This window comes from Bombina bombina, chromosome 2 (assembly GCF_027579735.1).
Source record: "Bombina bombina isolate aBomBom1 chromosome 2, aBomBom1.pri, whole genome shotgun sequence".
Classification (NCBI taxonomy): Eukaryota; Metazoa; Chordata; class Amphibia; order Anura; family Bombinatoridae; genus Bombina; species Bombina bombina.
In genome coordinates, this window is record NC_069500.1 from 234,563,065 (window position 1) to 234,587,910 (window position 24,846).

Genomic DNA, 24,846 nt, shown 5'->3' on the forward strand with positions numbered 1-24,846 from the left:
ACTAGACCCAAACATTTTCTTTCATGATTCAGATAGAGAATATAATTTTAAACAACATTCCAATTTAATTCTATTATTTAATTTTCTTAATTATATAGCTATCCTTTGTATATGGGTGAGCCAATCACACGAGGCATCTATGGGCAGCAACCAATCAGCAGCTACTGAGCATATCTAGATATGCTTTTCAGTAAAGTATAACAAGAGAATGAAGCAAATTAGATAATAAAAGTAAATTATAAAGTTGTTTAAAATTACATGTTCTTTCTAAATCATGAAATAAAAAATGTGGGTTTCATGTCCCTTTAAGCGGCCGATTTATCAAGATCCGTATGTAGCTTGATGCCCCTATTTCCGCACGAGCCTTCAGGCTCGCCAGAAACAGCAGTTATGAAGCAGCGGTCTAAAGACCGCTGCTCCATGACTTGTCCACCTGCTCTGAAGCCGCAGACAGAAATCAACCTGGTCGAATACGATTGGGTTGATTGACACCCCCTGCTTGCAGCCGATTGGCCCGCAAATCTGCAGGGTGTAGCATTGCATCAGCCGTTCAAAAGCACTGTTGGTGCAATGATAAATGCCAACAGTGTATGCTGTCGGCACTTAAAGATGTGCAGCGGACATGATACGCTACATTGTATCATGTCCGCTCTCACTATGATAAATCTACCCCTACCAACTCTGGTTGGTTTTATTATTGTTACTATCAGAATTTTTATAGCCTGCTGTACTTTTATTATTGAGCTGGATTCTTTTCAACAATAGATTTGATTTAAGATTCTTTCTACATCGGCTTAAAGATACACTAAAACTTTGTAATATTTCTATATTCTTACTATAGAATAACCTGTTAGCCAAGTCTAAACCATTTTAAAACAAATTATCACCTTGTTTTGCTGCAATTGTTTTGTCTATAGTCAAACTCCACTCGCCACTAGCCTCAATTGGAGGAACAGCTGTTGTCTGCTAAAACCAATTAGGGAACAATATGGATCAGGGTTAACCTTGAGAAGTCTACATTATGTATTTCCCGTTCTGAGAATTAGAAAACCCACAGTTTTCAAAGCTAAATTTAATGAAAATTATACAAAATACACAATGAAAAAACATTGCAAAATTGTTTTACTTTGCATAACTAAATATGAAATATTAAAATATCATAGTGGTTACTTTCCCTTTAATCTCAACTGGTTTAAGTAGTTTTTTTCTTGCAATATGAAAAGATGTAATCACTACTAAGGGGTCGATTTATCAAAGGCTTTGCAAGCCTTTTGACCCACTACGGCTGCAGGTTCTTACAAGAGAACCTGCATGCCGTATTTAACAAGAAGCAGTCATCAGACCGCTGCTTCCCTAATCTTTCGCCACCTCTAAAGTGGCAAAATTCAATCTCTGCGGAATAGTCCAACTGGGGAGATTGTCAGCTCCTGCCCTCACACAGCCAATCACGCGCGGGCAGGAGCTGACAATCTCCCCAGTTGGACTATTCCACAGAGATTGAATTTTGCCACTTTAGAGGTGGCGAAAGATTAGGGAAGCAGCTGTCTGATGACCGCTGCTTGTTAAATACGGCGTGCAGGTTCTCTTGTAAGAACATCAGACCGCTGCTTCCCTAATCTTTTGCCACCTCTAAAGTGGCAAAATTCAATCTCTGCGGAATAGTCCAACTGGGGAGATTGTCAGCTCCTGCCCGCGCGTGATTGGCTGTGCGCGGGCAGGAGGCAGGATTGCACACGAGCGCAAAATAGCACTCGTGTGCAATGCTGAATTCTGCCAGGGGAATTCAAGATAGGAATTCCTTTTCCACAGTGTTTTCACATAATTTATCATACCAGACTTACTGCATGGGCATATACATTTACACTTGCATAAGGAAAGCATAGCATAACACTTGCATAAGGAAAGCATAATAAGGGGTTTATTAATGCTTGGACTATTCAAGTGACCAATTATAAGTGTGTTATTAAGAATTATACAAGAATTGAGCAAGGATTAAACAAAGGACAAGGCATAAGTAAAGTACTGCTGCAATATTGTTATTCCATGTGCTTTATTGATTCCTTTTTTTTTTTTTTTAAATGATCCATATCCTTATGTTACTTTTTGCCACCCCCTGTTTTTATAACAAACTATACTATTCACTTACTCACCACCTGAAACATTCATTGGCCATTCTAGACTGCTCTCAACTCACTTCTACTCTCATGAGCTCCACACATTTTTACACTATGGCACCCATTTAACAAGCTCCGTAGTGAGCTTCTGGGCACGTGTTTCTGGCGAGTCTTCAGACTCGCCAAAAACAGCAGTTATGAAGCAGCGTTCACAAAGACCGCTGCTCCATAACCTGTCTGCCTGCTCTGAGCAGGCAGACAGACATCGCCGGAAATCAACCCGATCGAGTACGATCGGGTTGATTGACCCCTTTCCTGCTGGCGGCCCATTGGCCGCGAGTCTGCAAGGGACGGCGTTGCACCAGCAGCTCTTGTGAGCTGCTGGTGCAATGCTGAATATGGAGAGCGTATTGCTCTCCGCATTCAGCCAGGTCTGGCGGACCTGATCCGCACTGTCGGATCAGGTCCGGCAGACTTTGTTAAAAAGAGGCCTATCTCTCTGCTTCCTGCACCACAGCCCAAAGACACTCTAAATACTACAAATCTGTATCTCATCTTAAGTCTCTCTCTCTCTCTCTCTTGCTAATACTGGCTGCTGATAATATCTTCCCCACTCTATGGCACTCTGGAACTCTCACTCTGTTTGCAAGAGCTTGATTCTTTTTGTGACTTTACCATCACCAACTCCCTCAATCTTCTGGCTCTCTCAGAAACCTGGCTCTTTTCTTCAGACACAGCATCCCCTGCTGCACATGAAGGTCTCCCCTTAAGTCACACTGATAGATCTGGAAACAAAGATGGAGGTGTTATAGATATTTTGCTTTCCTTCTGCTGCACTTTTCAACAAAAACAACCCTACATCTTTTCTCCATCACGCATTCATTCTCAGTCCTGGCATACTCTTCTGACGTGCTACCTAAACAGATGTCCCTACACTGCTGGGTTAAATTGGAAAAAGCATTGATGCTCAGCTGAGTTTCTTCACTACAAGTTCATTTTGCACTTCTACTACATCACCCTTAAACTCTCTAAGCAGGATTACTTTTCTGTTCTTATTTCTACTCTTTCTTAAAACACTAACGCCTAGATTTAGAGTTCTGCGGCCAAAGGGGTGCGTTAGCTACGCGTGCTTTTTTCTGGCCGCACCTTTTAAATACCGCTGGTATTTAGAGTTCACAGAATGGCTGGGTTTTCAGTGCATTAGGCTCCAAAAAGGGAGCGGAGAGCATAATTTAACGCCACTGCAACTCTCGATACCAGCGGTGCTTACGGACGCGGCCAGCTTCAAAAACGTGCTCGTGCACGATTCCCCCATAGAAAACAATGGGGCTGTTTGAGCTGAAAAAAAACCTAACACCTGCAAAAAAGCCGCTTTCAGCTCCTAACGCAGCCCCATTGTTTTCTATGGGGAAACACTTCCTACGTCTGCACCTAACACTCTAACATGTACCCCGAGTCTACACACCCCTAACCTTACACTTATTAACCCCTAATCTGCCACCCCCGCTATCGCTGACACCTGCATATTATTATTAACCGCTAATCTGCCGCTCCGTACACCACCGCCACCTACATTATAGCTATGTACCCCTAATCTGCTGCCCCTAACACCGCCGGCCCCTATATTATATTTATTAACCCCTAATCTGCCCCCTCAACGTCGCCTCCACCTGCCTACACTTATTAACCCCTAATCTGCCGAGCGGACCGCACCGCTACTATAATAAAGTTATTAACCCCTAATCCGCCTCACTCCCGCCTCAATAACCCTATAATAAATAGTATTAACCCCTAATCTGCCCTCCCTAACATCACCGACATCTAACTTCAATTATTAACCCCTAATCTGCCGACCGAATCTCGCCGCTACTGTAATAAATGGATTAACCCCTAAAGCTAAGTCTAACCCTAACACTAACACCCCCCTAAGTTAAATATAATTTAAATCTAACGAAATAAATTAACTCTAAATTATTCCTATTTAAAGCTAAATACTTACCCGTAAAATAAACCCTAATATAGTTACAATATAAATTATAATTATATTATAGCTATTTTAGGATTTATATTTATTTTACAGGCAACTTTGTATTTATTGTAACCAGGTACAATAGCTATTAAATAATTAAGAACTATTTAATAGCTAAAATAGTTAAAATAATTACAAAATTACCTGTAAAATAAATCCTAACCTAAGTTACAATTAAACCTAACACTACACTATCAATAAATAAATTAAATAAAATACCTCCAATTACCTACAATTAAACCTAACACTACACTATCAATACATTAATTAAATACAATACCTACAAATAACTACAATTAAATAAACTAACTAAAGTACAAAAAATAAAAAAGAACTAAGTTACAAAAAATAATAAAATATTTACAAACATTAGAAAAATATTACAACAATTTTAAACTAATTACACCTACTCTAAGCCCCCTAATAAAATAACAAAGACCCCCAAAATAAAAAAATGCCCTACCCTATTCTAAATTAAAAAAGTTCAAAGCTCTTTTACCTTACCAGCCCTTAAAAGGACCATTTGTGGGGCATGCCCCAAAGAATTCAGCTCTTTTGCCTGTAAAAAAAACATACAATACCCCCCCCAACATTACAACCCACCACCCACATACCCCTAATCTAACCCAAACCCACCTTAAATAAACCTAACACTAAGCCCCTGAAGATCTTCCTACCTTATCTTCACCTCGCCGGGTATCACCGATCGGTCCTGGCTCCAAAATCTTCATCCAACCCAAGCGGGGGCTGGCGATCCATAATCCTGCGTCTGAAGAGGTCCAGAAGAGGCTCCAAAGTCTTCATCCTATCCGGGAAGAAGAGGCGATCCAGACCGGCAACCATCTTGATCCAAGCGGCATCTTCTATCTTCATCCGATGAGGAACGGCTCCATCGTGAAGACCTCCAGCGCGGATCAATCTTCTTCCTCCGACGCATTCTATTGGCTGATCGGAACAGCCAATAGAATGCAAGCTCAATCTGATTGGCTGATCGGATCAGCCAATCGGATTGAACTTGATTCTGATTGGCTGATTCCATCAGTCAATCAGAATTTTCCTACCTTAATTCCGATTGGCTGATAGAATCCTATCAGCCAATCGGAATTCGAGGGACGCCATCTTGGATGATGTCCCTTAAAGGAACCGTCATTCTTCAGTTGGACGTCGGAGGAAGAAGATTGATCCGCGCTGGAGGTCTTCACGATGGAGCCTCATCGGATGAAGATAGAAGATGCCGCTTGGATCAAGATGGTTGCCGGTCTGGATCGCCTCTTCTTCCCGGATAGGATGAAGACTTTGGAGCCTCTTCTGGACCTCTTCAGCCGCAGGATTATGGATCGCCAGCCCCCGCTTGGGTTGGATGAAGATTTTGGAGCCAGGACCGATCGGTGATACCCGGCGAGGTGAAGATAAGGTAGGAAGATCTTCAGGGGCTTAGTGTTAGGTTTATTTAAGGGGGGTTTGGGTTAGATTAGGGGTATGTGGGTGGTGGGTTGTAATGTTGGGGGGGGGTATTGTATGTTTTTTTTTACAGGCAAAAGAGCTGAATTCTTTGGGGCATGTCCTTTTAAGGGCTGGTAAGGTAAAAGAGCTTTGAACTTTTTTAATTTAGAATAGGGTAGGGCATTTTTTTATTTTGGGGGTCTTTGTTATTTTATTAGGGGGCTTAGAGTAGGTGTAATTAGTTTAAAATTGTTGTAATATTTTTCTAATGTTTGTAAATATTTTATTATTTTTTGTAACTTAGTTCTTTTTTATTTTTTGTACTTTAGTTAGTTTATTTAATTGTAGTTATTTGTAGGTATTGTATTTAATTAATGTATTGATAGTGTAGTGTTAGGTTTAATTGTAGGTAATTGGAGGTATTTTATTTAATGTATTTATTGATAGTGTAGTGTTAGGTTTAATTGTAACTTAGGTTAGGATTTATTTTACAGGTAATTTTGTAATTATTTTAACTATTTTAGCTATTAAATAGTTCTTAACTATTTAATAGCTATTGTACCTGGTTAAAATAAATACAAAGTTACCTGTAAAATAAATATAAATCCTAAAATAGCTATAATATAATTATAATTTATATTGTAGCTATATTAGGGTTTATTTTACAGGTAAGTATTTAGCTTTAAATAGGAATAATTCATTTAATAAGAGTTAATTTATTTCGTTAGATTTAAAATATATTTAATTTAGGGGGGTGTTAGTGTTAGGGTTAGACTTAGCTTTAGGGGTTAATCCATTTATTACAGTAGCGGCGAGATTCGGTCGGCAGATTAGGGGTTAATAATTGAAGTTAGGTGTCGGCGATGTTAGGGAGGGCAGATTAGGGGTTAATACTATTTATTATAGGGTTATTGATGCGGGAGTGAGGCGGATTACGGGTTAATAACTTTATTATAGTAGCGGTGCGGTCCGCTCGGCAGATTAGGGGTTAATAAATGTAGGCAGGTGGAGGCGACGTTGAGGGGGGCAGATTAGGGGTTAATAAATATAATATAGGGGTCGGCGGTGTTAGGGGCAGCAGATTAGGGGTACATAAGGATAACGTAGGTGGCGGCGCTTTGCGGTCGGCAGATTAGGGGTTAATTATTGTAGGTAGCTGGCGGTGACATTGTGGGGGGCAGGTTAGGGGTTAATAAATATAATACAGGGGTCGGCGGTGTTAGGGGCAGCAGATTAGGGGTACATAAGTATAACGTAGGTGGCGGTCGGCAGATTAGGGGTTAAAATGTGGGGGGACCTCGGTTTAGGGGTACATAGGTAGTTTATGGGTGTTAGTGTACTTTAGAGCACAGTAGTTAAGAGCTTTATGAACCGGCGTTAGCCCAGAAAGTTCTTAACTACTGACTTTTTTCTGCGGCTGGAGTTTTGTCGTTAGATTTCTAACGCTCACTTCAGCCACGACTCTAAATACCGGCGTTAGAAAGATCCCATTGAAAAGATAGGATACGCAAATGACGTAAGGGGATCTGCGGTATGGAAAAGTCGCGGCTGGAAAGTGAGCGTTAGACCCTTTAATGACTGACTCTAAATACCGGCGGTAGCCCAAAACCAGCGTTAGGAGCCTCTAACGCTGGTTTTGACGGCTACCGCCCAACTCTAAATCTAGGCCTTAATGTCTGTTCTCTACTTTCAATTCCCACTTCAATCTCAACTCAAGATTTTGCCAACCTTTTTAACAACAAAATAGACTCCATCATAAGTGAAATAATATCTCAACACACTACTAATCTCCATCCCCTCAACTATTTGAAAACATCCAAAACCTGTAGAGCCACAAATTCAGCACCTTTGAGCGTGTTACTGACCCTTATATCCCCTCTAACTACCTTTTCCCTCTATCCCATAGCCAACGACTACTGACCTCCCACTCTTCCACTCTTACTCATAGTCTAACACATATCTTCAATCTCTTCCTCAGCATTTTTATATTTCCCTTATCCCTTAAATATGCACTATCCACACCTAACCTCAAAAAAAACTTCTTTCAATCCAGCCTCCAACTACCACCCTATTTCACTTCTTCTCCCTGCCTCAAACTTCTGAAAAGGCTGGTATATAAACATTTATTCCATTGCCTTACATCAAACTCCAACCTTGATCCATTGCAATCTGGATTTGCCCTCAATACTCCATAGAGACTACAACCATTACAGTTACTAATGACCTGTATACAGCTAAATCTAAAGGCCATTTATAGTTGTTAATTATTATTAATCTATCTACAGTCTTTGAACCTGTTGATCACCATCTCTTGCTATTAACCCTTCAATTCTTTAACATTTGAAACAGTATCATCAGTGTATCATTCTCTGGCATATCCTCTGCACTATATTTTGTTGGGGTGCCTGAAGGCTCTGTTTGTGTTCACCTTTTATTTTCACTCTATACATTATCCTTAGGTTTTATAATAAAGACCCATGGATTTCAGTTGCATTTGTATGCTGATGACACCATAATCTACCTCTCTGAGCCAGACCTAACTGCTAACTTGTGTCACTAAATGTCTTTCAAACATTTCATCCTGGATGTCCTCTCACTACCTTAAGCTATACCTTTCTAAAAGTGAGCTGCTTATTCACACACCTTCTTCCAGAATTCCTACCCTCAACTCTCTATAACTGTTGATATTAACATCATCAATCCAACCCCTCATGCTTGGTGCCTTTGGGTACACTTGACTTCGATCTTTCAATCAATCCTTACATCCAGTCCTTGGCCAATTCCTGCTTTTTCCATCTTAAAAACATATTCAAAACTTGCCCCTCCCACACACAAGAAACAACCAAGATTTGAACTCACTTGCTAAATATTTCCCACCTTGGCTATTGTAACTCCATCTCTGGTCTCCCTAGCTGCTGTTGTCCTTTACAATCCATACTGAATGCCTTTGCCAGGCTGATATTCCTTACACGTCTCTCTTCATTTACTGGACTTATTTGCCAATCGTTTTATTGGCTTCCACTAGCCTCCAGAATTAAATATAACATCCTAAATCTAACATGTAATGCCCTCTGCATCCCTCTATATTTCTGCCCTTGTCTCCAGATAACATAACTTTCATCCCATTTTTCACTTCCCATGGCCACCCTCTCTGCTCCTCTCTTAAAATCTCCTCATATTCTTGTCTACAGCCCTAATCTTGTGGAATTCTTTGTCTCACTCCACATAATTCTCCCCTATGTTTCAAAGTTTCAAGCTTTCCTTAAAGATTGTTCATTGATGCATGATGCATACAATCTATTCTAACCTTTTGTTACCTCGGTTTGACCCCCTTGCATCCTTTAGCATGTAAGCATTTAAGGGCCACATATAAATAGTGGCAGATCCAGAGGGTCAACGGGTCAATTGCCCCCCGACAGCCAGGACAAAAGCTGATGTCTTTGTGATCTAGTTTCTAAAAAAAAACCATTGTAAATTGGATCTGGTTCTGCAGTGACAGGAAGGGCTGCCTCTAGTGTTGACTGCACTGGACTGTGTATTGTAGACAGTGTAGGCTGTTTACTGATGTGGCTAGACTACGACACTGATACCTAAATTTTGGTCCCAGACTCTGTACACAGGGGACACGCTAATGCAGTGCACAGAGTTCCCTGAAACAAGGTGCAGTGCGTAATGAGTGGCAGTCAGGGCTGGTGCTTTTGGCCTCTCTTGTATGGCCTTAATGGGACACTGTACCCAATTTTTTTCTTTTGTGATTCAGATAGAGCATGAAATTTTAAGCAACTTTCTAATTTACTCCTATTATCAAATTTTCTTCATTCTCTTGGTCTCTTTATTTGAAATGTACAAATGTAAGTTTAGATGCCGGCCTATTTTTTGTGAACAACCTGGGTTGTCCTTGCTGATTGGTGGATAAATTCATCCACCAATAAAAAAGTGCTGTCCAGAGTACTGAAACCAAAAAAATGCTTAGATGCCTTCTTTTTCAAATAAAGATAGCAAGAGAATGAAGAAAAATTGATAATGGAAGCAAATTAGAAAGTTGCTTAAAATTGCATGCTCTTTCTGAATTACAAAAGAAAAAATTTGGGTTCAGTGTCCCTTTAAGTGTTTTTTTTAAACATTACTTTTGGACCTGAAATTATGTGTAATTTGCATGGCTTTTACAAATTATATATATGTAAAGTATGTATATGTAATGAGCTGTGTGCTGTACTGAAGCGCAAAAAGATATCTTAATATTTGTAATTTGTTTGACAGAAGTTGCCAGATGAATAAATCTGCCACATTGCCCCATATAAGTTTAAACACATTACAATAATAATATATTTCTGAAAATTGTTTCTAGATTGTAGGACCAGATTTTAGTAAGGTTAACCCTCTATCTGCAGTTCTCCTCTTCAGAGACCTCTTTTGAGTTGGGTGTGCACAAAAACTACAAGCCCACCAAAGCATGAATTTTTGTATAGCTTTTTCCTGGGTCCACAAAAACATTGTCACACTTTCATAGTTCTGTTTGTTCCAAGTGACCAAAAAAGCTAGTGAAGAGGGCTGCATTTGGTCCATGGGCTGACAGTTGGCCATCTAAAATTACATTAAATAATTACCAATCTAATGGAACTATGTGGTCTTATATTAATGAAACTATGACAGACTTCTAGAAATAATTTTAAAAATGAATAACTGATTTATTATTATTTAAGATTTGTGTATGATGATGTGAAAATAATTCTTCAATTCTATTCAAATGTTTGTTTGACTGAGCAGGGGATTAGCATCTTTTTCATCATTCATATTCTTGTTGCATTAATCAATATGCATTAAGTGAAACAGTTGAAATACAAACTTCCACGTTTTGGAATATACTGCTACTGTTGTTGAGTTAATCAGGTTCATGATATGATAAACAAAGCATGATGAGAATACATACTGTAAAATACTTAACTCATAATCCTCTTTACAATCCTCTTTAGAAGCAAAAGGTCAGCCCATTTTGCTAATCTCTGTAATCCTTTTGGTGATATAGGTCAACTAAATATTAATATAGTAGAATGTGGTTTACTATTGTCATGACTCCTGGCTGCTTTTGATTGGCTGCTGACGTACATGCCTATTTATGATTATATTAACTGGGTTGTCCACACTATGAATATTATTATGCTCATCTCTGAGCTTTAAGTATGTATCCCACATTTTGTTTCATTTATTACCTGGTCCATGCTGTGTTTATGGTATATTTGATTGACCATATTATGTACATATTATGTATTTATTACTTTAACGCTGTTACCCGTGGGTATCTAGATCTATCATAGCTCTGATGATTACTGCATTGGCTTATTTGTCTATATGCTCTTTATTGGTTACGCAATTACACTTACTGGCTACGCAATGTGCTGTTGTTGTTTATTATTGACACATACTCTGGCCTCCTTTGATTGGCTGCTGTGAGATATGCCATCTTTGATATGAGTTGTGTTTATAGCCCTAACTGTGTTGCGCATCCAATAGTTATATGTTATGCTCTTTCTGTACTACGAACAATTATCCCATATTATGTTTCTATGTGTATATTAATGTACTATATTGCATGATCCATCTTGTTATGTTCTCTACTATTTTATTGTATTATTTTGTTATTGACAGCTTTTCTAATAGTCCTACTGCTTTGGCACTCGCTGAATATATTGGGTTCTTTGATTGGCCAAGCGAGTTCTTTGTTGAAAATTGCCATGACTACAGGCTATTACTGTTTAGCTTACTATGCGGATGCCGGTTCCGTTTTAGCTCGCCACTCGTTCTCACAATTTTTTGCCATGTTATATTTACTATCACAGTAACTAATTGTACTATGTGGTATTATTTTGATTTAGGATATGTGCGTTAAAGTATTTATTATATTTTGTCACTTTTCCTCTAAGACCGAAATCCCGTGGTGGCACCCTACCTGGGAGAGCATGAGTGATAGCGGTTACACATGTAACTGGGTGTTTGGTGTTGGGGTAAGTTATACTGTCTTTTTGTATGTCTGAGGAAGGGGCTAAACCCCCGAAAACGTTCACATCTATGGAATAAATTTTTTAATAAGTCCTGGTGAGTGCACTTTTTTTAATCTACTATATATTTACATATATATATATTATATATGTAATATATATATATATATATATATATATATATATATATACTGTATATTTGTTTTGTCCATTTATTATATGCAAGATAAAAAAATACTTACATAGAAGGTGAATTATTTTACCATAATCATAATAGGTTAATATGTTAACCAATCAGAAATGTATTAAAAAGAAGATAAATTGAAGGAAACCCTGGACTAGGCCCAGACCAATGGTGAGGCTGGACAAGAACTCTGTTGCTGCTGGCTGGAGATACACAACAAAGAGATTTTATGATATACAAATCACATATGACACCCAACAAAGGGCTTGCTTCCATTGAGTCGTAAGCTATCGAAGTGGCCAACAGCTAAAAGTAGTTTATGGCTCTATTTTAGTAACAGGTTTCCATTGAAATACTTTGTGCATTGCGTGCAGTTGCTCTTTCGTGTAGGTGTAAGTTAACGATGTGTTATCGCTTCCATCCGATGTTTGATTTCTTGAAAATCAGTTTGTTGCTATGGTAACCCGATCTTACACTATAAAATTTACATTTCATCTGTGCTCCTTACCTGTGATCTCCTCTAAAGAGAAACAAAAAACAAAGAAACACTTATTTGTAATAAATATTTTTTAACTATAAGCAAATACTATTTTTTATTATAATTATATTTTCCACTTTATTAATAAATGTAATATGTATTGCTGCCCTACACCAGTTTGAATTTGGTAGATATGTGCTTGCATATATTTTTATATTTAAATACATACTGATGTTTCCATTAGAAATAAGCACAAACCTAATTACGGCTCTATGGAACTTGCCCAAAGTTGTTATCATTAGCAAGTATAGGATTTAGCCCCATGTTTTTAAACTAATGGTTTCAACTGAGGAACCCATAAAAATAGATATATTTAAAGGGACAGTCTAGTGAAAATTAAACTTTCATGATTCAGGAAATGCAATTTTAAACATCTTTCCAATTTACTTTTATTATGAAATGTGCTTTGGTCTCTTGGTTTCTTTGTTGAACGCTAAACCTAGGTAGGCTCATATGCTAATTTCTAAGCCCTTGAAGGCCGCCTTTTATTCACAGCTAGAGAGCATTAGTTCATGTGTTTCATATAGATAACATCTTTCTCATGTCTGTGGAGTTATTTATGAGTCAGCACTAACTGGCTAAAAATTCAAGTCTGTCAAAAGAACTGAGATAAGGAGGCAATCATCAGAGGCTTAGATACAAGGTAATCACAGAGGTAAAAAGTTGGTTATGCAAAACTGGACAATGGGTAATAAAAGGATTATCTATCTTTCTAAACAATAAATATTCTGTAGCATACTGTCCCTTTAAATTATTGTTCATTTTTAAAGATTTTTTTATGTTAAAAAGGAAAACATTAGCTGAACACAATCTGAGTTCATTTGAAGGAATATTAAAAACTCTTACAACATAATAATTCTAGAAATATATAGACTTGCCTCTGTGGGGCTCTGTATGCTAATATGAGGCACCAGATGATAATTTGTTTAGCTGCATACACAATTAGGGAAAAATTAGGGAGCTACACTGTGTAACAAATCAGTGAATGGAATAAAAGCTATACATTTCATTCTTTTTAATGCCTAAGACAATGAACAATCGTTTTTTCTTTTTTTAAATCCTCGCTTAAACCCTTAAACAAATGCTTCAATTATTTATTTTTTGTAAAAGTTTTAACCCAGATCATTATATTTTACTTGTGACATTGGTTCTTCAAAGACAAAAGAAGAAGCGGACATATCTGTATTGTGAATCAATGATTATTTCTTGGTACAACTTTGTCTTGTCTTCCTAGAAATATATCCTTTATATCAGAATTAGCATGCATTGGATCTCATAGAAAGGATGCAGTAGAGGATACTGAATTATGTTCCAGTCACATAAAATTACTACATTTTTTCAGAATCATGCATGGATTATTCAGATTAATGCACAGCTACTTCCATGTCAATTTCCTTTTGTGGATTTTAATAAAACCGTACCAAGAAAATAATGTAAATTATTATGTATCAGTGCAGGCAATTTTACTCATAATTACATTATGTATTATACGTTTAATGTCTTATTTGTATTGAAATAAAAATATAGGCTTATTTTAATAATATAAAAGTCTGTCATATTTTTTTTCTGTGTGATGTAGCTATAAAAACTGTCATAGATATTTAGCAGTGATAGAGTCGATGAAAATATTTCAAGAATGTTCAGGTACTTGAAGTACACATCATCTTATGCCTGGTTTATTAGGATTCATGACTTATCCATATCAAACTCCACACTCAAAATGTTTTATAATCTGCTGTTGGAATGATGCCTGCTAGTATTTTACTATAGGATGGTAGTTTTTTCCCAGATTATATTTTTCAAATACAAGGAAAATAAACAGCTAGTTTGTTTCATAACCATTTAACAAATAAAACCATAAAGACCCATCTAGTCTACAATTATTCCTAGATTATGTATACAATTAAAACGACATTCAAATGTAAAAATACAATGTTCTCTTTCAATAGGCATTTTCATAAAGGTTAAATGTGTGGTTAAAACTACAATCCTGGAACACCTACAGGTTAAGATACAGCCAGTGATTGGAGCATATATACAGTATGTATGCTTGCTTTTGATTTTCTTAACAGCTATACAATCATCTGGAGTAGCACAGAAGAACAAAATAGACCTTGTATGTATTTATTAACCCAGTTGCAGGGGTTAGGTAAAAGAAATACATTTGTTTTAAATAAGGGCCAGATTTCAAGTCGAGTTTTGACTCCGCTAGAAATACGTTTTTTTGTGCATGTCAGGTTGTGCTCGTATTACAAGTTGAAACCCGACACGCATAAAAAGCCAAACTTAAAATATTGCACACACGATAACCTATGGAGCAAAAAAAGTGGAAAAACCCTAACACCCTACTCTTGTGCAAACACAATTGCATATTCTCAAGTGCGCTAACCCGACATGAAAATATGAATATTTCACATTCCAATGTTCTTCACATAGAAGAATATGTTCTATTTATTCTTAAATAAATATTTCTACATATATATGATGGTATTTTGGTACAATATATAGCTATACTTTTATATATACATGGGTATATAGGTATAGATATATACAGATATTGATAGGAATATCTATTTATAAATATTTAGAACAAATTCCCCCATGTGCAGAACATTGGAATGTGAAGTATTTACAGTAAATTCATAGTTAAAACATTTTCAAGTGGGAATATTGCATAAATATGATTTTTTATTCTTTCATCTACTTAAAGGGACAGTCAACACCAGAATTTTTGTTGTTTAAAAAGAAAGACAATCCCTTTATTACCCGTTCCCCAGTTTTGCACAACCAACACAGTTATATTAATATACTTTTTACCTCTGTAATTATCTTGTATCTAAGCTTCTGTTGACTGCCCCCTTATTTCAGTTCTTTTGACAGACATGCAGTTTAGCCAATCAGTGCTCAGACCTAGGTCACTTTACGTGCATGAGCTCAATGTTATCTATATGAAACATGTGAACTAATGCCCTCTAGTGGTCAAAATGCATTCAGATTAGAGGCAGTCTTCAAGGTCTAAGAAATTAGCATATGAAGCTTCTAGTTTTAGCTTTCAACTAAGAATACCAAGAGAACAAAGCAAAATTGGTGATAAAAGTAAATTGGGAAGTTGTTTAAAATTGCATGCCCTATTTAAATCATAAAAGCACAAGGGTAAACAACCAACGCTAATCAGACCCCCCCCCCCACCCAATGTGTTGAAAGTCCCTGTATATTCCAGTCATTATTTGTGTGCAGTGGCTACGTATGAGCCTTTAAATCATACGGCATGCACGATTGATAGAGCATAATTATATTGTGAGTACAATACGGGTGTGTTCCATTTAAATATTAAAACCCTCCAGAAAAATACTGCAATATTTAGCTTGTTTCCTTTTTGTTTTTCAAGGAACTTTAATAAGAAGACTTCTGGAAGGACTTTTAAGTGGATGATATATCCTATATTTATTTTTTTATCACATTTTTATCACATAACTACATATGTACACGTAAATAGACATATATATATATTATATATATATATATATATATATATATAGTATCCCACAAAAGTGAGTACACCACTTATATTTTTGTAAATATTTATTATATCTTTTCATGTGACAACACTGAAGAAATGACACTTTACTATAATGTAAAGTAGTGAGTGTACAGCCTGTATAACAGCGTTGACAACAAAAGTGAGTACACCCCTAAGTGGAAATGTCAAAATTGGGCCCAAAGTGTCAATATTTTGTGTAGCCACCGTTATTTTCCAGCACTACCATAACCCTCTTGGGCATGGAGTTCACCAGAGCTTCACAGGTTGCCACTGGAGTCCTCTTCCACTCCTCCATGATGACATCATGGAGCTGATGGATGTTAGAGACCTTGCGCTCCCTCACATTCCATTTGAGGATGCCCCACAGATGCTCAATAGCGTTTAGGTCTGGAGACATGCTTGGCCAGTCCATCACCCTTACCTTCAGCTTCTTTAGCAAGGCAGTGGTCATCTTGGAGGCGTGTTTGGGGTCGTTTTCATGTTGGAATACTGCCCTGTGGCCCAGTCTCCGAAGAGAGGGGATCATGCTCTGCTTCAGTATACACAGTACAGGTTGGCATTCATGGTTCCCTAAATGAACTGTAGCTCCCCAGTGCTGGCAGCACTCATGCAGGCCCAGACCATGATACTCCCACCACCATGCTTGACTGTAGGCAAGACACACTTGTCTTTGTACTCCTCCCCTGGTTGCCACCACACACGCTTGACATATTCTGAGCCAAATAAGTTTATCTTGGTCTCATCGGACTATAGGACATGGTTCCAGTAATCCATGTCCTTAGTCTTCTTGTCTTCAGCAAACTGTTTCCTGGCTTTCTTGTGCATCAGCTTTAGAAGAGGCTTCCTTCTGCGACGACAGCCATGCAGGCAAATTTGATGCAGTGTGTGGCATATGGTCTGAGCACTGACAGGCTGACCCCCATCCCTTCAACCTCTGCAGCAAATCTGGCAGCACTCATACATCTATTTCCCAAAGACAACCTCTGAATATGACATTGAGGACGTGCACTCAACTTCTTTGGTTGACCATGGCGAGGCCTGTTTTGAGTGGAACCTGTCCTGTAAAACCACTGTATGGTCTTGCCCACAGTGCTGCAGCTCAGTTTCAGGGTCTTGGCAATCTTCTTATAGCCTAGGCAATCTTTATGTAGAGCAACACTTCTTTTTTTCAGATCCTCAGAGAATTCTTTGCCATGAGGTGCCATGTTGAACTTCCAGTGACCAGTGTGAGAGAGTGTGAGAGTGATAACACCAAATTTAACACACCTGCTCCCCATTCACATTTGAGAACTTGTAACACTAATGAGTCACATGACACCAGGGAGGTAAAATGGCTAATTGGGCCCAATTTGGACATCTCCACTTAGGGGTGTACTCACTTTTGTTGCCAATGGTTTAGACATTAATGGCTGTGTGTTGAGTTATTTTGAGGGGACAGCAAATTTACACTGTTATACAGCCTGTACACTCACTACTTTACATTGTAGCAAAGTGTCATTTCTTCAGTGTTGTCACATGAAAAGATATAATAAAATATTTACAAAAATGTGAGGGGTGTATTCACTTTTGGGGGATACTGTATATATACATATACACAAACAAGAAATATGCACTCTCAGGATTTGTATGCCAACAGGTCAAAATTTATTGACATTTCGCTGGCAGTGTTAACCTCTTCTTCAGAAGAAGTTCTTCTGAAGAATGGGTTAACACTGACCCAGAAACGTCAATACATTTTGACCTGTTTGCATACAAATCTTGACAGTGCATATTTCTTGCTTGCCTATTGATTCTATTGCTGCACCTAGGTGGATGTCTTCTGGTGGGATTTAAACAACTGTTTGAATGCATATATATATACACATACATATACATCTTTAGAAATGTGTATGTATGTATCTCAAGCTCCTTTGCCTGAGACATCATATCTTTAGGCCCTATTTGTGCAATATTTTTTAATTTTTTAATTTATTAGATGGAGATATTATGAGTGTAACTGTATTTTTATTGTGTTTTGTGAGACTTTTTTGTTTCGCGAAACAGTTTTAACCAGAGCTCTGAGGTAACGCTAACCGGACTTGTGTTAACTTCAATTGTGCTCAAGTGATCGTGTTTACTTTCAACTTGTAATTAGAGCGAGAAACCCTATGCGTGCAAACAACCGGGATAAACCCAATTTCTCTTGCGCATAACTGTTAATGCGCCACTCATAATCTGGCCCAAAATGTTATAACTAAAAAGTTTCTTCACAATGCATAATTACACATTTAGGGCTCCATGTACTAACCGGCGGGCGGACAGCTTCTCAACTCTTGAAGCTGTCTTGCCCGCCTTCCCTACACACAGGCAGCGGATCTGTGTATCCGCTAACCCATATGTATCATTACACACTCATCTGAGTGTCTAATGCCCGCCCCTTCATTCATGCGACCAATCGAACGGCTGAAGGTGCTGTCAATAACCGAAAACGAGCGAGCTCTCAGTGATTTTCCCTCGCCACCTCAGAGATGGCGTAGGGTGTAGGCTGCTTCTTACATTGCGGGAAGCAGACTCGCATATGCGAACCCGCCCCGCAAGGGCTCCAGAGCAGCTTGCACTGCTTTGTACATGGAGCTATTAGGGCCAAATTACAAGTGGCTCACGATCAGAAATTTTTGCTTGCATGCTAAATGTGTTAAAAGTAAACTTTTAACAAATGCGGTTGACATGTTGAAAGTAAAAAGTTAGTGCAAGAGTAAAACCCGATGCGCGCTAACTTCAGGACCTCGGATATCATGACCACTATAACATCTTCTCCCCCTAGACTTCAATGCAGCTGTTCTAAAAACACTTATTGCTCTTTCACTAACCGACACGGATTAGACCAACTGCGCTTAATCCAAAGGTAGTTATGCATTTTCTACATTCTAATGTTCTTCACGTAGAAGAAAATATTCTTTTTATTTTAAAAAATATATTTCTATGTATATCTTATGATATTTTAAATATATATCTATAGCATTATATTTATATGAATATATACAGGTATATATATATATATATATGTAACTATTATTCTGTTATTATTATCGGTTATTTGTAAAGCACCAACAGATTCCGCAGTGCTATAAACATAGGCAGAATTTATAGGGATCAAACGGGTAGAGGGCCCTGCCAAGAGTCGCACTGTTGTAGTCAGCTCTTAAGAAGGTGATCTACAAACAGCTGGGCTCTTAGGCTTACATCAAGGGGGTACCAATGGAGTAGAGGAACTGGTATGAAGAAAGGTTAGTGTAGGTTGTATGCATCCCTGAACAGTATAGTTTTTAGGGAGCACTTGAAGCTTTCAAAACTAGGGGAGAGTCTTGTGGAGCGAGGCAGAGAGTTCCACAAGATGGGAGCCAGTCTGGAGAAGTCCTGTAAATGGGAGTGTGAGAAGGTAACAAGAGAGGAGGAGAGTAGGAGGTCATGAGCAGAGCTAAGGGGACAGGAGGGAGAGTATCTGGAGACAAGATCTGAGATATAGGGGGAGCAGTGCAGTTGAGGGCTTTGTATGTCAGAGTGAGAATTTAGTGTTTAATCCTGGAGGCAAGAGGAATCCAGTGAAGGGATTGGCAGAGAGGTGCAGCAGATGAAGAGCGACATGTAAGGAAGATGAGCCTGGCAGAGGCATTCAATATGGATTGTAAAGGAGCTAGGCGGCAGCTTTGGAGACCAGAGAGGACAGAGTTGCAGTAATCAAGACAGGAAAGGATGAGAGAGTGGATTAAAATATTAGTTGTGTCTTGTGTAAGTAAATGTCTAATTTTAGAAATGTTTTTAAGGTGGAAGCTGCAGATTTTAGCCAAGGACTGTGTCATGAGATGCAGGACATATGCAGGACACAGCAATGATGGTACAACTCTATTTTATTGCAGAGCATAACAATACACATCTAGTCAGGTTGATTGTACTAAACTAACTGCCACACAGACACCGGACCTAAGCCCCGCCCACATACTACTGACATCACATCCTGCTCTCATCACATCTTCCCCTTTTTCAAAAGCAAAGCATACATTTGCATATAATAAATAACAAGGTACACCAACAGGGTATACAACAACATTTTTGTTTTTGAACATTATAAAAACAGATAGATTAGAAAACATGAACAAATAAATTACATCCTGACTTGGACATTGGGGTAGACTACCCTAGTCCACAGTGACCATGGGATTATTCTGCCCATACTTCCGGTCACTGTTCTAGCTAAAGTCAGTCCCTGTATCGGGCCGGAAGTTTCACCACTCTTCCGCTTGATGTAACTTTGCATGAACTGTCCTCTGATACAGAAGGTGGTGAACAAGAGTCTGCTGGAGGCAGACTCCGCTGTGATCTTGCTGAGGGGAAGGCACCTCTCTTAGAACAGGGGATCCCACTGGCGGTGGTACTGAGGTATCCGGTTCCAGACTCTCAGGTACAGGCTGAAGATGTCTTCGGTTACGGCGTGTAACCGTCCCTCCCTCTGTAAGGACTGTGTAAGACCTTGGTTCTGGAGAGCGGTCCACTACCGTAGCAGGCGTCTTCCATTTCTTCTCATCATCCAGTTTAATTCTGACACTTTGGCCCACTTTCAGTTCCTGTAAAGGCCTGACAGAATGTCTCCTGTCGTAGAAGAAACGATAACCCTTTTTGGCCTCTTCATCCCTCCTAAGTACTTCGTCCCGAGGAACAGGGCCAGGCGGCTTGAAGACACCCACTGAGGGTAAAGTGGTGCGAATCTGGCGTCCTAGCATCAGCTGTGCCGGGCTAAACCCGGTGGCTTGAATGGGCATCGCCCTGTATGACAAGAGTGCCAGGTACGGCTCAGATTGCTTTAGAATGAATTTTGTAGTTTGAACTGCCCTTTCAGCCATTCCGTTGGCCTGCGAATAATGTGGACTTGACGTGGAATGTACAAAATCATATTCCCTGCTGAAAGCACTGAACTCTGTAGTAGCGAACTGCATACCATTATCACTCACCAGCTCCATTGGAATGCCCCAGCGGGCGAACAAGCTCTTCAGGCGAATGAGGAGTAGAAATACTGTATGGGACTGCGTCACTTTTAAGTGCTATACGGACAGGTTTGCAGTTCAGTAGGCCCAACTCGCCAAATATATCTTCAGAGATCTCATTCACTCTGGCCACGAGGCCCAAGTCACAGGCTGCTTTTCTGCTCAATAAACTGTTAACACACTGACCTTGGATCACATGCACCCACATGGTGAACTTTTTTTGTTTGTACTCACAGCTGGCAAGAAATTTCCCCACACAATCAATGCGGCCACCAGGACTATGGACATTTGTAGTAACCTTCGCCAGCTGGGGCTGTCGAGGCAGTTTCATAAATTCAGCAAAAGACATTACAGTGATATCAGCTCCTGTGTCAATCTTAAAATCAACTTTGGCTCCCATTACAGTAAAAGTAACTTTCCAATCTTCCTCTGAGCTTGTCCGTTCCACAACAGACCCCACAAAAGACACTTCCTGACCCTCCTGGTCACTGTCCACCTGCATCTCCTTAATGTATTCAGTTTTACACACCACTTCAAAATGGCCTATTCTGTTACATTTTCTGCATCTTTTATCTCTGGCCGGGCATATAGCACTCTGATCATGAGCCCGGTAGCACCGTGTGCATCGGCCATGTTGCGCCCATCCACTTCTAGGCCTTTCCAGTACTTTTGATCTACCGCTCACACTGTGCCTTTCACTAGTAATTTTTCTAGACTGTTGCACTTCATCCACAATACTCTCAGACCTCAGATCAGCACTTTGCTTTTTCACCAGTTCACTCTGGCGGGCCATCCTAATAGCCCCGTCTAACGTTAAATCAGGCTCTAACTGCAGCTTCAGGGAGACTTCAGCATCTGCAATTCCAATACCTATTCTGTCTCTGATTTGCTCTTCTTTAGCAACACCAAACTCACAGAATTCAGCTAATTCATACAGGCTGCTCACAAATGACTCCACAGATTCTCCCACACGCTGATTACGTTTGTGAAAACAAGCTATATATATATCTATATACTGTATATCTGTATATTGTACCTAAAAAAACATTAGCTATATGTAGAAATGTGTTTTATTTGAAGAACAATGGAATGTGAAATATTCATGTTTTCATGTTGGGTTAGTGCACTTGAGAATATGCAATAGGATTTGCGTGTGAGTAGAGTGTTAAATATTTTCCACTTTTTTTCTCCATTGACTTCTATGGGGGAATATGTTTGTAAATTCGGCTTTTTGCGCGCATCGGGTTAGCACGCGAGTGAAACGCACACAAAAAGCTTACTTCTAGTGGAGCAAGCGGCAGCATTAAAGGGACAGTCAAGTCAAAATTAAAGTTTCATGATTCAGATAGGGAATGCCATTTTAAATAACTTTCCGATTTACTTTTATCATCAAATTTGCTTTGCTCTCTTGGTATTCTTTGTGGAAAACTAAACCTAGGTAGGCTCAAATGCTAATTTCTAAGCGATGAACTGACTATTATAGCAGTGCATTTTTAAAAAAAATGACAGTTACACACTGCAAGTTCATGTGTGTCATGTAGATAACTTTCAGCTGGATTACGAGTTGTGCGTTATGACTCAAATTGTAGCGTTATCGCCCATAACGCATCAATTTCCATAACGCAGCCATTACAAGTTTTAAAAAACCTCCATAGCGCAAAAATCCCATCTATGCACAAATCCATAACGCTATGCAAGACCAGTAGTTATAGATATATCGCAACCAAAAACCTTCACTAATCACTTTAAAAATATTATACAAAGTACACTTACATTTATACAAACACTGTACAATAAATTTATTTTTAATAAAATATTAAAAAAAAAATTATAACGGATCAAAGATACGAGATCTCGGGTGTGAGATCACAAACCCATTTTACATTGAATCACATGAACATACACTCATTTAGCTATAGATCTGTACAAATATCATCACATACATACATAATTCGCTACATACAAAGAATATACAGCAGATTACGTACACAAAAGATATTTTATTTATGAAATGATCACGATTTCAGGTACTTTTGACAGAATGACATGACGTCACCCACTTTGCGCTCAGCAGGAGTGTTGAAATTTATTTTTCTTTCAATTTCTCTCCTCCATTTAAACTTGTAATACGGGCGTTCTATGGGGTGCGCTAATTCATTCATTCTTGCCTAGGTCCCGCAATGACAAATAGATAATAAAATAAACTATTTGGCACTGTAGTTATGTGTTTTACATGTGTGAACATCAGTAAAAGGTCAAAATAATTTAGGAAATTACATTACATCAACTATAAATCACGATCAATTGTATCATCACATATTTAAATGGACATAAAACACAATTTTTATATTTCATGATTCAGAAAGAGTAGGCAATTTTAAATTTGTCTCATTTACTTCTATTATATGATTTGATTTATTCTCTTCATATCCTTTGATGAACAGCATATCTAGATATGCTCAATAGACGATAATTGGTGGCTGCACATAGATGCCATCTGTGATTGGCTCACCCATGTGCATTGCTATTTCTTCAGCAAAGGATATATAAACAATTAAGCTATTTAGATCATAGAAGTACATTGGAATGTTGTTTAAAATTGTATTCTCTGTCTGAATCATGAAAGATAAATCATGGCTTTAGTGTCCATTTAAGATCAGGATTTAAACATAATATACCATTAGGAATTTCGTATAATTCAAATATAAAATTAGAAAATATTCTAGTTGTCGCTTTTTTGGAAGTAACAACAATGCTATACTGTTTACTATAAATGAACATATGAGGGAGATAATCACCATAGTGAGGAGGAGGCAGTGATGATCCGCCGGGTACAGGAAGCAGTGCGGGTCAAACCATGTATGAACAAGGGGAATGGTATGGAGCCAACCAAAGGATAGCGGCCGACTACCACAAAAAATGCACAAAAAGAAGAGGTGGAAGGCTACTGAGCATCAGTAAAACTGTATGTTTATTTCCAATGTTAAAAAATACACATGAAGGTGAACAAAGTCACAAACAAACAGGGAAGGAGACAGCAGTCTAACATGTTTCACGCATACTTGCGCTTAATCATAGATGCTGGGGACAAGTAAAAACAGCTGCTTCATTTAAAGGGGCAGCACACCAATAAGAACATTCATATAGTTAAATAATGCAATCATTGGTTATCAACTTGTGCATTTGATTTGTGAGGTGTGTGTCCACAGTCAATGAAGCAGATCAGATAAAAACAAAATACAAAATACTTGTGAAGGGGTAGCAAAATCTGGTACATACACAAAGAATATAAATAATTATAATTTTTAAAGTAAAAAACAATGTTAATAATCATTTCCAACAATATGTTAAAGATTAGAAAAAAATGAATCAAATGTTCAAAAAAATAATATAAATATACTTATAAATGTATGCACCTTCAAGAAAAATAGAAAACAAGAAACATATATATATATACATGTGTATATGAAATATAGAACACCATTGGACATTATAACATGTTTGCAAAACATCACATTAAGTTTGCAAGATAAATTAATTAATGGTATTCATATAATCATATAAAGACATATATTTCAAATTAAATGAACAAATCAAATACACAGATACAAATGTCATAAATGACATAAATTGCTGCATATTAAAATCAACTCTAAATAGAGAGGACCTAATAATATTCCATTAGATACCAAAAACTACAAGTGTGTTTACACCGAAGTTAATGGGGTATGGGGATGGAAGGGGGGGGGGGGAGGTGTTTTTGGGGGAGAAAGTTATTTATTTATTTATTATATGGGAGAAAAGAATTCCAATGAGATTATTGAGATGCATACTAAAATATATACTAATATGAAAATATATGTATAGCTTTCAATATGTGAAATAAGATGTATTCTAGTCAACAAAGTATCTCATATCCCATTCCAAATTAATACCCAAAGGGGACCTGGTCTTTAATTTATAAATCCAGAAAAGTTCTTTTC